We start from the raw sequence: 16,012 nt of genomic DNA on the forward strand, positions 1-16,012 counted from the left end.
ATGGCTATTTGAGATCTTGAAGCAGAGTTCCCCAGATACTATTTGCAGATTTTTAATTTTATTTATTTATTTATTGAAAAGCTTTGAAGGGATTCTTAGTTCGCCATTTACACCAGATTCCACCAAGGACCCATGTCAGAGCATCCTTCCATGCCTTGGCTGAGAGGCCTAGATGCAGCTCTTCAGAGCCAGTCTGTACCCTGAGTAGCACAGCAAGAGGTGCAGCGGCCACCTCAGTGTCCTCACAGAAGTGTTTGTGGCTCACAGAGAAAGAAGAATGCAGGTCATGAGTCTGCTGGTTTGGCTGGCCTGAAGTATAAGGTAAGGAACATGTACATTGTCTCATCTCAGAAACATTAACTTTCTGGTCTTGCCTCTCTTGTGAGCCAAAGGCCTTAATAAGAGGTCATTTTCCATATGGATTCCCCAAAACTATTAACTGGCACCTTTGGTAATTTTAATCCATGAAGAGTTGCTCACCGAACTGCCCCCAACACGTTTCCTTTACTTTTAATTAAACTAGAGCTATGTTTTGACTATGGACAGCATCATTAACAATGTCTGATTATTCTGGGCAGGCTGAGGCCCATTGGTATTGCGCTGAAAATTCAAACATGCTGCCCTCATATCAGATACCTGAATGTGCTATCAAGAGATTTGTTCAGCAGAAAGCAAATAAAGTACTCTGAGCGATATACTGCCACTTAAACTTATTTCAGCCACCTTCGCTCCACATCATCAGTCGGTACCTCCTTTTGTTCCAGCTGCTGAGTCAGAAGCAGAGCGCTCTTTGTCCTGTCATCTATCCAACTCATTAGGTAGGATGATTCAGATAATTTTGGTCTCAAGGGAAATGACTGGACCTCCTGAAGTGAATGAGCCCTAACAGTTTATTGCATGAAAGTTAAGGTGAGAAAAGAGAAAATCAGGTCATGATTGGATACCAAAACCATGGAAAAGGGAAAGGATGTGTGGGGGGGAAAGCAGCAAGTTCATATAGAGTAAATTATGCCAAATTCTGGCCTGATAGAAAATAGCCAGGCTAACTTAGTTGCACATTATGGCATTATGTCTTCCTACCACCCTTGTTGTTTTCTCAATCACGTCAAGAGATTATTATTGAATGTCTCAGTTTCCACAAAGGTAGGAATGCTCTAAAACTCATGAACCCATCTTTCTTTAATGTTTGATAAGTCTTTCAGGAGCATATCAAAGTCAGAAAAATTGAAATCCATAGCAATTAAGGACAGAGAGAGACCTTTAAATGCAAAAACTGACAAATGTATGTTCATCTGAAAATGTCTCCTCTCTGATTATTCAGGTCCATCGTTCCTTACTACAGATTGTCCCATCTCCATGAATTCTGTGTCCCTGTCCAGGATTAGCCTACCATCTGGGAAAACCACTCCACAAAAAGGGCTGCTACATCTGTAACAGATTCAGCATAAGACATTTCCATATCAAAGCTTTCTTTATTCTGTGGAGCTTGAAGAGGCATGATATGTTTTTCCACACAAAGAGATATATAGTCTGATATATCAGTCTGAATGGTTCTGTTTAGATTTAAGGAGACAACTAAACAAGAAAGAACAAAAATTAAGTCTCCAGGAAAGTGCACGGCACATCTCATCTGTAACATACTGCATTAGCTTTGCTTCACAAAATGGCAGTCGCCTCTGCAGACAGTAGTCTCCTAGAAGTTTAAAGGTGTAGTATACCAAAACTAAAATCACAACAGTTACAGGCTATATACAGTGGCAGATTAGCCAATGGGGCCCATGCCCAGGGGCCCTGGCCAATGGGGAGTCCCAGAAAAATGGGCACCCCTGCGCCCCAACCCGCTCTGCCAGGCGCTCCTGCCAGGGAGCGGGGTCAGGGCGTGGGTGCTTGCCCCACTCCACCGACCTGGCGCTCCTGCTGGAGAACAGGGGAAGCCCCCACACCCTGACCCCACTCCCTGGCAGGAGCACTGGGGGGTGGGGGACCGCAGGCAGAAGTGATGGGGAGGGGCCCCCATTTGCTCTGGCCCATAATCTGCCTTTGGCTATATATACCACAATATCAGCTCCTAAGAGCCAAGGATAGGACTCTACAGTCAAAAATGGCAATGGAATCTTTAAATACAGGTCACAGCAAGGGGAACTGTTCTTTTTAAAGCTCTCTTAACTACAGAACAACAGAGTTCCCTCTTCAGTGCAAGGCCACAGGAGGCTGAAACAAAACCGACATTTCCTTGCTCTCTGCTTCAGCTTTTGTCTTGTTCACTGTTTTGACCAAGGCTACCTAAGGTGCTTGCAATCAGGAAAGCACCACCGTGAAGATCCAGAAGCATCAACTGCTTTATATAATATATGAGGGGCAAATCAGGACAGCATTAAGTGAAGGTTGAATTTAAAATTTCACTGAGATGACACTATGAAAGGAAAGGAAAAAAATCAACCCCAAATGCCCTTCAGAAAGTGGTCTGGAGGCATCTTGTTGCTGCTTGTAGATGTAGAACAAACTGGGTAATTTTCCCATGCAGTGACTCAGTTCTGGTTTTGCCCCCAGCTACATGGAAATGGAAAAAGCCACAAGGCTGAGTGGTCGTGAACATGAAAGAGAAAGATGGATTTTCAGTGTCTTTTCATCTTGTGATACAGGGTTTCTTTATGAAAGATGTTAAAATTCCTAAGTGCAGCCTACACAAAGCCTTTTATCATACAAGCTGATTTAAGCCAGATACCAATAGCAGCTATAATTAACCTGCATTCCAGTAGGGTTGAACATAAAAATTTTGGTATGGAAAAAGGCAAAATAAGAGAAACTAATCTTTGATAAATGTAAAGGAAAATGAGCATTTGGATTTTCCAATGTCTGACACTCTGCTCTTGTCAAATCTGGTGCTCGGTACCAAACATCTCCTCCAGTTGTCTAATAATAATGGAGTTACTTTTTCAGTCTCCATAATTACACAGGTAACAAATCAAGTGTGTGGAATTTGAGATCTGCAACTCTGAGAGATACTGGGTTTGTTTCTTTATACGAACCCTACTGAAGTTTATTCAATTAGCAACCTAAGTGTTCTAAGAGCACGTAGAATTGCATATTTACAGTAAAAAGTGGAAAACAATTTTATTCAGCTGCAAACCATGAAAACAAAAGGACCAAATTCATCCTTGGTGTAAATCCACTGAAGCCAGTGGGGATAAATCAGGAATAAAGCTGTGTTTGGTTACTGATTTTTCAGAAGTGTTCCCCGTGTTCAACTTAAGACAGCTGGTGTCGGCATTTCAGAGGTGCGAGCACTCTCACCACCTAGTGAAGTCAATGGGATCAACACATCAGTGCTTAATTTGTGCCAGAAGTGAGCCCGGCACTTCTAGGCTTGGTAGTTCACAGCCCTGTACCTCTTTCATTACAAATTAAGCACTGCAGGACATCCCCAACCCATCTGAACGTCAAGCACAAGGTGCCGCCATTTGGGCATGCAGAATTAGCAAATATCTACAAATTTTGACTCTCTCTTCCCCCAAATAACCATGACATTTAAATAATGAACCTTGAACTCTGGTACCAAGTTGTGATCACAGTTATGATTTACTGACCCAGTACTAGGACCTAATGCTGAGAGCAGCTGAGCACCACAGCTTCCATTGCCTTCAAGGTTCTCATCAACACTCAAGATCAGGCCTCCCCTTAAAATCATATTGACCAAAATGTTCTCTGCACTGAATGGGAGGAATCATGAATCATACTCAGGGGAAGGCTGCTCCCTTACTGTGTGAGAAGTTTTCTTGCCATTTCTATGCTAGTACAGAGTATGGAGTGAAGTTAGTTGAATGTTTGCTGTTTCCCGGCAGCTGTCATTCCCAACAAGGGTCATTTTTTCATGCCTGTGCAAACAGTTGTATTCAGGCAGATTGGCTCAGAACATCAAGCAGCCGCTATTTCCAGGGCTCACACAGAGCATGTTGAAAGGGGCTGATTTTAACTTTGCTTCGGTAAGCAGCACTAGATACAAAGTCATTGCCTTACATTTTCAAAGCAGCATGGAGACAGTCAGCTCCTACTCAAATGAATCAGAGATACACAGCTAAATCTCTGTGCAGTGTATGAAAGTTTATTAGCTGGCAAAAGAACAGTCTGGGAGTATGTCTACACTACAGTTAGGCACCCATGGCTGGCCTGTGCCAGCTGACTTGGACTTGGGCTAAGGAGCTGTTTAATTGCAGTGTAGACATTCCAGCTCAGGCTGCAGCCTTGGTTCTGGCACCCTCCCATCTCGCAGGGTCCTAGAGCACAGATTCCAGCCCAAGCCTGAATATCTTTACTTCAGTGAAACAGCCCTTTAGCCAGAGATAGCTGGCACAGGCCAAGCTGTGGGAGCTTAATTACAGTGCAGACATAACCTTTCTAAATGTTTCAGGTAATTTTGGGTAAGGAACTGCTTATAATTGCACAGCATTTAGTTATGAAACTGTGAAAAAGTAAATAAGTTACAATTCGTTTTATGATTCAGAAACATTTGATGGATGAAAGAAATGCCTACCCCAAATTTATCCCTGTTATGAGTATGAGCCCCCCCCCCCCCCCAGTCCCACTTTTGGGTCAAGATCTCATCAGTTGGAAAGAGCATAAAATATTTCAAATTTTAATCTAAGTATATCTAAAGCAATAACCTTGTACAATACAATACAATACTTCCATATCTCTTTGCAGAACACAATGTTTGGGAATAAGCTTGATGCAGTCATTGAAAAATTATCCTTATTCTCAATCTCAATGCCTCCTCTAATTATGTAACTGCAGTTTTGCACCCACAATTAATTGCACCTATCTATAATGTGTAGGTAAAGAAAGCTGTGTGATCATGGGCAACTTCAATTTGAGTGACACATGCTGGAGGTCTCATGCTGCTAGAACTAAAACATCCTTGGAATTTCTAAACATAACAGATAACAATTCCCTCACTCAAAGAGTGTTGCAGCCAACATGGGGAAATTCTATATTAGACCGTATCTTAACAGTTAAAGAGGAAACTGATCACAGAACTAAAAATTAATGGCATCTTAGATACAAGTGATCATGACTTGATCACATTTGCAAGGTGCACATAGAACAAAGTCCAGACCAGTAATATATATACAGTATACTCCTGATTATCCTAATTGCACAGGGGACATGCATTTTATTCAACTAATTGGGAGTCTGGATAAAATGAGGGGGCAGGATCCATTCAGCAGCAGGGTGGCTTAAACCGTAGTCAGGGGCTCATTGCCCTTCTTCACCTCACAGTCCTATCCAGAGGTCTCCTCTCTATTTTCCAAACCTCTGCATTATCCAGGTCCCTTCCTTGTGCCCAAGGAACAGATTCAGATAATGCAGGGGATCAGATAATGCAGAGGTTTGGATAAATGGGAGTATACTGTACTTGGTGCTTTAATAGGACCAACATCAGAAAGCTAAAAACTATTATGAGTCAAATCAGCTGGGAGAAAGAATTTAATCGTACAAATGTAAATGATAATTGGGAATAATCTAAGAACACCTTACTAGTTGCCCAAAAAAGCCATAATCTCACAATTGAGCAAAAAGGCTGTGCTGGTTAAAAAAATGACCTAGTTTAGAGGGGAAGTAAGGCAGCTGTAGAGAATAAATAGATAAAAATAACATATAACACATGAAAGAAAGGGGATGTTGATAGCAATTAATACAAATAAGAAGTTAGGAATTGTAGAAAACTGATAAAGGAAGCCAAGGGACACAAGGAGAAATCTATGGCCAGCAGACTTATGGACAATAAGGAGTTTTTAAAATATATTGGGAACAAAAAGAATCTTGACAATGATATTGGTCCATTACTAGATGGAAATGATGGAATGATAAATAATAATGCAGAAAAGGCAGAAGTGTTCAATAAATATTTCTGTTCTGTATTTGGGAAAAAAGCAGATTATATAGTCTCATCATATAATGATAACATTCTTTCCATTCCACTAGTATCTCTGGAGGATGTTAAACAGTAGCTACTAAAGTTAGACATTTTTAAATCAGCAGGTCCAGATAACTTGCACCCAAGAGTTTTAAAGGAGCTGGCTGAGGAGCTCAGTGGACCATTAATGTTGATTTTCAATAAAACTTGGATCATTGGGGAAGTTCTAGAAGACCGGAAGAAAGTTCATGTTGTGCTAATTTTTTAAAATGGCAAATGAGATGACCCAGGCAATTACATGTCTATCAGTCTCGCATCAATCCCAAGCAAGACAATGGAACAGCTGATACAGGTCTCCACTAATAAAGAACTAAAGGGTAATGTGATTAATGCTAATCAACATGGGGTTTGTGGAAAAACAGACCCTGTCAAACAAATTTGATATCTTTCTTTGATGAAATAGTAAGTTGGGTTGATAGAGGTAATTGTGTTGATATAATACACTTTTGAAAGGCATTTGACTTAGTACCACAGGAAATTTTGATTAAAAAGCTAGAATGATATAAAATTAACATGACACACATTAAATAGATAAAAACTGGCTCACAGATACATCTCAAAATGTAACTAAATGGGGAATCATCATCGAGCAGGTGTGTTTCCAATGCTGTCCCACAAGGATCGGTTCTTGACCCTGAGCTATTTAACATTTTTATCAATGACCTGGAAGAAAACAAAAACCATCACTGATAAGTTTGCAGATGACACAAAAATTAGGAGAGTGGTAAATAATGAAAAGGACAGGTAACTGATTCAGAGCAATCTGGATCACTTGGTAAACTGGGTGCAATCATGCAATGTGCATTTGGACATGGCTAAATGTTAATGTATACATCGAGGAACAAAGAATGTAGGCCACACTTATAGGATGGAGGACTCTATTCTGGGAAGCAGTGACTCAAAAAGACTTGGAGGTCATGGTGGATAATCAGCTGTACGTGAGTTTCCAGTGTGACACTGTGGCCAAAAAGGCTAAGGAGATCAAGGGATGCATAAACAGGGAAAACTAGAATAGGAGCAGAGAGGTTATTTTACCTCTGCATTTGGCATTGGCGTAACCACTGGTGGAATACTGCATCCAGTTCTGGTGTCCACAATTCAAGAAGGATGTTGATTAATTGGAGAGGGTTCAGAGGAGAACCACAGAAATGACTGAAGGATTACAAAATATGCCCTAGAGTGATAGACTCAAGGAACTCAGTCTATTTAGTTTAACAAAGAGGAGGTTAAGGGGTGATGTGATTACAGCCTATGCTTATCTATATATGGAACAAATATTTGAAAATAGGCTCTTCAGTCTAGCAGAGAAAGGGGTTACCCGATCCAGTGGCTGGAAACTGAAGCTAGACAACTTCAGACGGGAAAGAACGTGTACATTTTTAACAGTGAGGGTACTTAACAATTGGAACAATTTACCAAGTGTTGTGGTGGATTCTCCATCACAGGCAATTTTAAAATCAAGATTGGCTGTTTTTCTAAAAGATCTGTTCTAGGAATTATTTTGGGGGAAGTTCTATGTCCTGTGTTAGGACAGGAGGTCACACTAGATGATCACAATGGTCCCTACTGGCCTTATCATCCATGAAAAAGATGGTCCATGCCTCAAGAGCTTACAGACTAAAAGACCAGAGACAACAGATAGATACAGACAGATGGGGGAGTGCAAGGTAATAACAGGTATGTCTACACTGCAATTAGACACACATGGCTGGCCCGTGCCAGCTGACTCAGGCGCACAGGGCTCAGGCTAAGGGGCTGTTTAGCTGTGGTGTAGACGTTTTGGCTCAGGCTGCAGCCCGAGCTCTGGGACCTTCCCACCTCACAGAATCCTAGATCCCAGGTTGCATCCTGAGCCCAAACGTCTACACCATAGTTAATTGCAGTGTAGCTGTACCCAATGAGACAATATTTAGCATCATGATCCACAGAAAGAAAGAAAGAAAGATACACGGAAGGAACAATTCAGCCTCCCGAGCTATCCAGCCAACACATTTCACAAGTAGTACATTCATGAACAAATACTAATCTAAGTTTCCAAGCAAGGCGGGGGGGGGGGGGGAATTCACTGTGCATTGTCTGCAAACACTGCCCATTTTCCATTCAGTAAAATAACCCTACTATAAAAGAAAAGAGAAGTATCATGTTTTGTACCAAAATGCATTCCATTGTTTCTCAAGAGAAAATATTGAGACAGGTCCTCTAAAAAGTGTTCCATCGGACAACACAGAATGGTATGCACTACCTTATTTCTCTCTTCCCCTTCATTTCTTAGAAAAAAATGAAGATCAAGAAGAGAGTTAATCTCATTTACAGAAGCGCCACCACTGTTTTGTTTTTCACTAATTAGGGTTCCCTTCATTCCCCCAAGCAAACTGTACAGCTGCAAACCTTGTGGGTGTGATTCTCCAGTGCCTGGCACTTTGAACAGTGAGGGAGAAAAAGACTGTAGAATGCCACCAGTGGTACACGTGAGGGGAGAATTCAGATTTGGTAACACTTCACACTACTTTGCACAGGTGGAAATGACTACTCAAAGTAGTAGAAAAGCTCTTGTTGATTTAAATGGAAAATGTCCAATAATAGAGCAGATCACTCCCGGCAAACAAGGAGAGATTGAGCAGCTGTGATAGCTTTTCCTCCCTCAGAACACCATAGCTATTGTCTCTCTCTGCTCATTTATACACCCATTTCTTAGGCTACTGATCAGGGTCACTGGTGTAAAGAAGGTGGACAGAAAAACGTGAGCAAAGTAAAGAACACTATTTCATGTAGAAAACAGAGTGACTTCTGCAAGAATGATGGTCATAATTATTAACACGGTTGGGAAAAGGAAAGAAGATCATGATTTTTTTGTTTGTTTCTGTACCAAATTATTTGGTTTCGATCAAGGTTTTATTTAGCTGAAAATTTTTCAGCCCTCTCTAGCAATCATGTATGTATTTGGTGCATCACTCTTTTCAGCACTCCACATCATGCGCTGCCAACTTTTAAACAAGAGGCTCACTCAAAAACGTTCTGCTTCAGTCACCAATACAGGTGACGTTCCTTGGGTAAAGTATTTCTTCCCCTCCTGTTCCCCGCAAACTCCAATAACCAATCAATTTCATACTCTTCACCCCACCCCAAGCACAGACCTAAACCTCCAAATCCAAACTCTACTTCCATTTCTTTCAACCCACTCTTGCCCTTCCCAAGCTCCTCACAGGGGCTTCCCTACCGAGCAGCTGTCCCTCACGGCAGCAGCAACTTTGAGGGCAAGGCCTGTCCTGCAGCCTCTGGTAGCAGCATTGGTAACAAGCATGTTTCCTCCAACATCTAGAGCATGGGTGGAGGAGGAGTTAGCATACACACCCTCTTTAGTCATTTGGAGAATGGGTTCTTATTGGTTCTTGAGATGGGTGGGTCCTTTTGGCCACTTGTGGTCTCACCTACTTGGTGTGGGCAGTTATTCAGGAGAGCAACTCTACCTAACTGGTGTAGGGATTTCGGAGGGAAAATAGGGTTCCCTGGGTTGTGGATGGAAGCAAGAGGGCAGAGAAAAAGACTCCAGGTCTTCAAACTGCAGGTAGAAGGTCAGCAAGGAGAGAGAAGGCTACAGCTACTAGACTCACGCTCAGTGCAGCACCAATAGAAACAGGCTGCTTGTTTCTCCTCTACTGCTAGAGCTGGTGAGGGCCTTTAGATGTGAGCAGGCAGAAAAGGTGCCAAAGCTGGTGACTATCTGGTGGGTCTATGGTGCTGTCCTAGTCATGCAGAGGGGGGGGGGGGGAAGAGATAGCTCAGTGGTTTGAGCATTAGCCTGCTAAGCCCAGGGTTGTGAGTTCAATCCTTGAGGGGGCCATTTAGGGATTTGGGGCAAAAATTGGGGATTGGTCCTGCTTTGAGCAGGGGGTTGGACTAGATGACCTCCTGAGGTACCTTCCAATCCTGATAGTCTATGAGTCTATGAGTCTACCTGCCCAGGCCTAGAACGGCTCCCAGAAGCGGTTGGCATGTCCGGTTCCTAGGCGCAGGGGCGGCCAGGGGAGTCTCTGCATGCTGCTCCCACCCCGAGCACTGACTCTGTAGTTCCCACGGGCCGGAAACTGGCGGCCAATGAGAGCTGTGGGGGCAGTGCCTGCAGGCAGGGGCAGCATGCAGAGCCACCTGGCTGCCCCTAAACCTAGGAGCTGGACATGCCTGCTGCTTCCAGGAGCTGCCCAAAGTAAGCACCGTCTAGCCAGAGCCCGAACCCCTTACCTTCTCCCGCACCCCAATCCCTACCCAAGGTCAGAACCCTCTCTGGCACCCAAACTCCCTCCCAGAGCCTGCACCTCTCACCCCCTCCCATACCCCAACCCCCACCCCAGGTTGGAACCCCCTCCTTCACCCAAACTCCCTCCCAGAGCCTTCACCCCAAATCCCTCCTTTACCCCAATCCCCTGAGCTCCCTCCCAGATTCTGAACCCCCTTTCCCCAGTCCAGAGCCCCCTCCCACACACTGAACCCCTCATCCCTGGCCCCAGCCCAGAGCCCACACCCCCAAACAGAACCATCATCCCCTCCTGTACCCCAAACCCCTGCCCCAGCCAGGAGCCCCCTCCAACATACTGAATCCCTCCTTTCTGGCTCCACCCAGGAGCTCACACCCCAAGCCCTCACCCTGCCCCAGCCCCGTGAACATGAATGGGTGGGGGGGGGGGGGGGAGAGTGAGCCACAGAGGGAGGATAAAATGAGCAGGGGGTGAGGCCTTGGAGAAGGGGCAGGGCAGACAAGGGTGTTCAGGTTTGTGCAGTTAGAAAGTTAGCAACACTAAACCCCCCATCGGACTCTGACACTGCCTCAGTTTCCCCACTCATGTAAACCAGCAGGTCACTTCACCAGTCACTACATCAGTGAGGCTCCCACTGGTGTCAGTATCTCATTCCTTTTTCTGAAAGGTCAATGTATTGATTAACCACAACCTCAAGCAAGGCAGCTAAACCAGGTCCTGCCACCTCACTCCTTCCTAGGGCAGCTGCAGCTTCCTTGATAACAGGTATTAGCCAGCTGCTGGGGCCGAGGACCTGACCCAAGATTTCCTGCACTCTCACCCTTAAATGAGCTGCTTGCTGACCTTTTCTCTCACTAGCTGAATAGTCACTGGGGGGAAGGCTAAGCCCTTAAAGGGCCATCCCACTGTCTTGACAGTTTTTCACGTCTCTACAGTGAGGTCATCATAAGAGATGAGATTCTGATGTTATTACAGCATATAACTTTTAAATGTGCTGGAGTTGTCAGTATCCTATGCTTGTGATCAGGATAAGGGAAAAAAGCATTTCTAGAAGTAATATGCCTCTTTGATATAAAGAAATTATACTTGTTTTGGATAGTGAGAGGTATGGAAATCAGATCTAGTGTCCTACTCCTCCCTGTTCTGCTGCACGTTTTTCATTTGGGGAGTGCACGACGGATGAAGACCATAGAATCCTAGAATATCAGGGTTGCAAGGGACCTCAGGAGGTCATCTAGTTCAACCGCTAAATCAGTTTAGTTTAGTCCCCAACTAAATCATCCCAGCCAGGGCTTTGTTAAGCCTGACCGTAAAAACCTCTAAGGAAGGAGATTCCACCACCTCACTAGGTAACCCATTTTGTGCTTCACCACCCTCCTAGTGAAAAAGTTTTTCCTAATATCCAACCTAAACCTCTCCCACCGCAACTTGAGACTATCCCATCTCCTTGTTCTGTCATCTGGTACCACTGAGAACAGACTACATCCATCCTCTTTGGAACTCCCTTTCAGGTAGTTGAAAGCAGCTATCAAATCCCCCCTCATTCTTCTCTTCTGCAGCCTAAATAATCCCAGCTCCCTCAGCCTCTCCTCATAAATCATATGCTCCAGCCCCCTAATTGTTTTTGTTGCCCTCTGCTGGACTCTTTCCAATTTTTCCACATCCTACTTGTAGTGTGGGGCCCAAAACTGGACACAGTGCCCCAAATGAGGCCTCACCAGTACCGAATAGAGGGGAACGATCACATCCCCTCAATCTGCTGGCAATGCTCCTATTTATACAGCCCAAAATGCCGTTAGCCTTCTTGGCAACAAGGGCACACTATTGACTCATATCCAGCTTCTCGTCCACTGTAACCCCTAGGTCCTTTTCTGCAGAACTGCTGCCTAGCCACACGGTCCCTAGTCTGTAGCAGCGCATGGGATTCTTCCGTCCTAAGTGCCGGACTCTTCACTTGTCACCCGATGATCTAGCCAGCTTTCTATCCCCCATCACTGCAATGGCCTTCCCTACTACAAGGACAGCTAGATGCTACTCTTGGGCTACCAGGGAAGCAACATGCTCATCCTCAGCACTCTGATTCCCAGAGAGTGCATGAATAAGGAAGAAGGCAAGACTCAGACTATCCCCTGCATGGTGTTGTCCTTGAACTTCCACCCAAATCTAAACTATCACACATCCATTATTGAAAACAGTAATAAGTGCTACAACTATTTACTGTTCTGCCTCCCCCTGTGCAGAGGACTTTGCAATTGTGCTGAAGTATCAGCCACTCTAAATTTAAATCTTGAAGCCAGATGCCACCTTGTGGTGAAAAAAGTCAGGCCCCAAGTTGCTCTTTGAACTGGCTTCCAAGCTGATTCGGGTGGATGGAAAAGTGAGCTGTATAGTACTGTTCATGGTTCTTCTAGAGTCGTTTTCTTGAGTAGAGTCAGTTCAATGAGTATAGCAGTTTTCCTTGGATTTTGACCACACAATTTATTTGGTCTAAGGAGAATTTTGAACATTTCTTGGGTCAGGGCCCCTGGAAAAACAGGAACATCACCACCTCAGTATTATTGGATCCTACAGAAGAGTAAGTAGAAGCTATATTGCACCATATGTTTAATACTTCTCCAGAGTCTGTATGTTGTACAAATATGAGTCAAGGTTCATGACAGTATTGTAATATAGTATGAATAATGCTACAGGAAGCAAGATTACATAGAAAGTCAACTGTGGAACTGGGAAGACAATCCAGGAGCCCAAATTCTCACTTTTGTGGTTTAATAACTAGACCGGGGTTCTCAAACTTCATTGCACCGTGACCCCCTTCTGACAACAAAAATTACTGCATGACCCCAGGAAAAGGGACTGAAGCCTGAGCCTACCTGAGCCCGACCCCCCTCAGTAGGGGACCAGGGCCAAAGTCAAACTCCAAGGGATTCAGTCCTGGGGAGGGGGGTCTGTAACCTGAGCCCCGCTACCTGGGGCTGAAGCCCACTGGGCTTGGGCTTCAGCCCCGAGCTCCAGCAAGTCTAACGCCAGCCCTGCTGACTCCATTAAAATGGGGTCGCAACCCACTTTGGGGTCCCGACCCACAGTTTGAGAACCACTGAACTAGACTATACTCCTGGGCATACGTGTATCACATTAACACTGAAAGGGGGGCATGGGGAGAGAAATCAGTGATGGTCATCTCAGTCCCAGGAAGCCATTTCAAGGGTAATGCTGAAAATGCCCTCTGCACAGGGTACCAGAAGTTATCTATTCAAATTCACTCACTGTTCAGTGTCTAATTACTGAGTATTTTGTGGGTACAGCATTTGTACGCAGACTTGAATTCTTAGACACAAATCTGCTGCCATTTCTTTTCTGAAAGGATCTCAAGATCCAGTTGTGGCAGGCTAACCTCAGTGACACTGTGCTAGGTAACAGAGGTTTTGTCAATGCCAGAGAATTTCACCCTGTTGTAGCATCCTTGGGACATCTGAACATCCATGGTTATTTGTCATGGTGCAGTATGTCCATGTTAGCCATTTTGTTTCTGATACACCACTGCTCTACACCATACACAACATTGCCTGCAATCATTGCAGTACCAGAGCATTGTGGGTACACATTCTAGTGTTCCTATCATAAGTCTTCACAGTGGAGGTTTGTGGGAGTACCAGTTTACAGGTGGAGAGGTGCTATACCTTTTAAAAAAATGGAAGCCATACAAATGATGGTGTGTCAATGTATGAAAGAGCATGTGTCTCACCAGTATTATGCAATGGCTTCACCATTTAATTTATTTTCAGCATGAAAAAGCCGGATGACTGAATGCATTGTCCCGTGTAAAAAAAACCAAAAAACAAAACTGAGTACATATAGTTACAGAAGCTGCAATAACTAAAAATAAGAAAGTAATCCAGAGTACAGAAGACATTGCCCAGAGCGCCCACTGAGAAGCACTGTGTTGGGAGGACAAAGACCTATTGCAACTGCACAGCTGTAACATTATTTAGCACTGAAAAAGCAAACAATGAAACAATAGAGAACACAGAGGAAGTGAGCCTTGCTCCAAACAAATGCTAGCAATACTTGCAAACTCTTGTTTGTAGATATGAGATGTGTAACAGAAAGCACAGCAGCCTCTTGCCATGCCAGAATCCTCCAGTGTAGCCAAGAGGAAATTGATCCCTACAGACTGTGCCCTGACAACTTTTAGCTGTTCTGATCAGCCACACCAAGAATGCAATACATAAATAGTACATACTGTACATAATGGAATAATTTAGTGAACCAGAAATTCATATAGCTGAGTAGCTTCTACAGTCATGGACTTCTAGGTGCAGATATATGCATACAAATAACAAATGCAAATCGTCTTGTTCTGAGTGCAGCAATAAATCTTGATATGCAGGTCTGGCTGTGGGAAGGGTTCACAGATACACACAGTTCAGATATGACTATGATGTAGGACCCATCTCTTCTGTGTTTTGTAAAGTTGAGACAGCTGACAGCACTCAAATAACCTAAAGCAAGCAGTCCTGGTGGCAGTGTGCATGCCTACTAGAAATGAAAGACACACCACAGATGCCTACAGCCTAGGGAGCATGTAACAGCCAGAGAGCAAATGTGCACACTTTTTTTTTTTTTTTTTAAAGATATGACCCTGTGTGCTGCAAAACACAGACCATATGTTTTAGATAGGCCATCTTTATTGAGCTGAGTTCCCCCATAAGGTTAGTGTTTACACAGCATCCATTTTGCACTTTGGAGGCAGTGTAGCCTACTTGACAGATCACTGGACTGGGACTTAGGAAACATGGTTTCTCTTCTTGGATTTGCCATGGCCTGCCGGGTAACCTTAGGCAAATTGCTTCACTTCTGCCTCCATTTCCCTAGCTGTAAAACAGGGATAATGATGCTTAACCTCCTTTTTAAGGAGACCTACTGATGAAAAACACTATGTAAGAGCTACGTGTTAGTTGGTCATGCCAGAAGTCTGAAATTTCAAAAGGCCTAACTTCTGGATGTGTACCCTTACTGCATTAAAGCTGCTCTCACTCAGGTCTCAAATTACTACTCCTGCAGATTCAACAGGCTTATATCTCCTCAATCTGCTGCCTTTAGTACCTTGGCCCACTTCCTACTCATCTGTGTTCTCTAATTCCTGGGCTTCCAAGACTATGGTTTCTTATTTTGCTTTTTAAGCTCTCCAGTAGCTCATCAGGTCACTTCAACCCCTTATCCCCATCTATGACCTTCAAGACACACACATCAGCCAGCTCCCTTTTGGTAACTTTATTCACTCCTGCGGGTTCAGCTCTCTGCAGAAGAATCAAATCTACATCCCACAATCTAGGATTCCTGCATTAGCTTCTCTATTTCCCCACAGAGTTCTCTTCATTTTCAAGGCACCTCACCTGACTAAATTTTGGCCATTTCTTCTCCTCTCTCAGGTCTACCTAAACCTCTATCCTGTCAACTCCCTTTTGTTTGAAGCACAGACTACGTCTACACCCTGGGGAATATAGCCACATAGCTATCATGGCACAGCTATGGCTGCCTAACTAAATAATGTAGACGCAGCCTACAAAGATGAAAGGGAGAGACAACAGGTAGGTCGACAGAAGAATGCTTCCGTTGACCTAGCTGTGTCTACATCGTGGTTAGGTTAACATAGCTACGGCACTCAGGGGTGTAAAAAATCCACACTCCTGAGGGCCATAGTTATGTCAGCCTAAACTAAGTATAGACCAGGCCCAAGTCTATTATTGCTACCTCTTATGCTTGGAAGTCAGTGTATCTACATACC

Source organism: Caretta caretta, chromosome 2 (assembly GCF_965140235.1).
Source record: "Caretta caretta isolate rCarCar2 chromosome 2, rCarCar1.hap1, whole genome shotgun sequence".
Classification (NCBI taxonomy): domain Eukaryota; kingdom Metazoa; phylum Chordata; order Testudines; family Cheloniidae; genus Caretta; species Caretta caretta.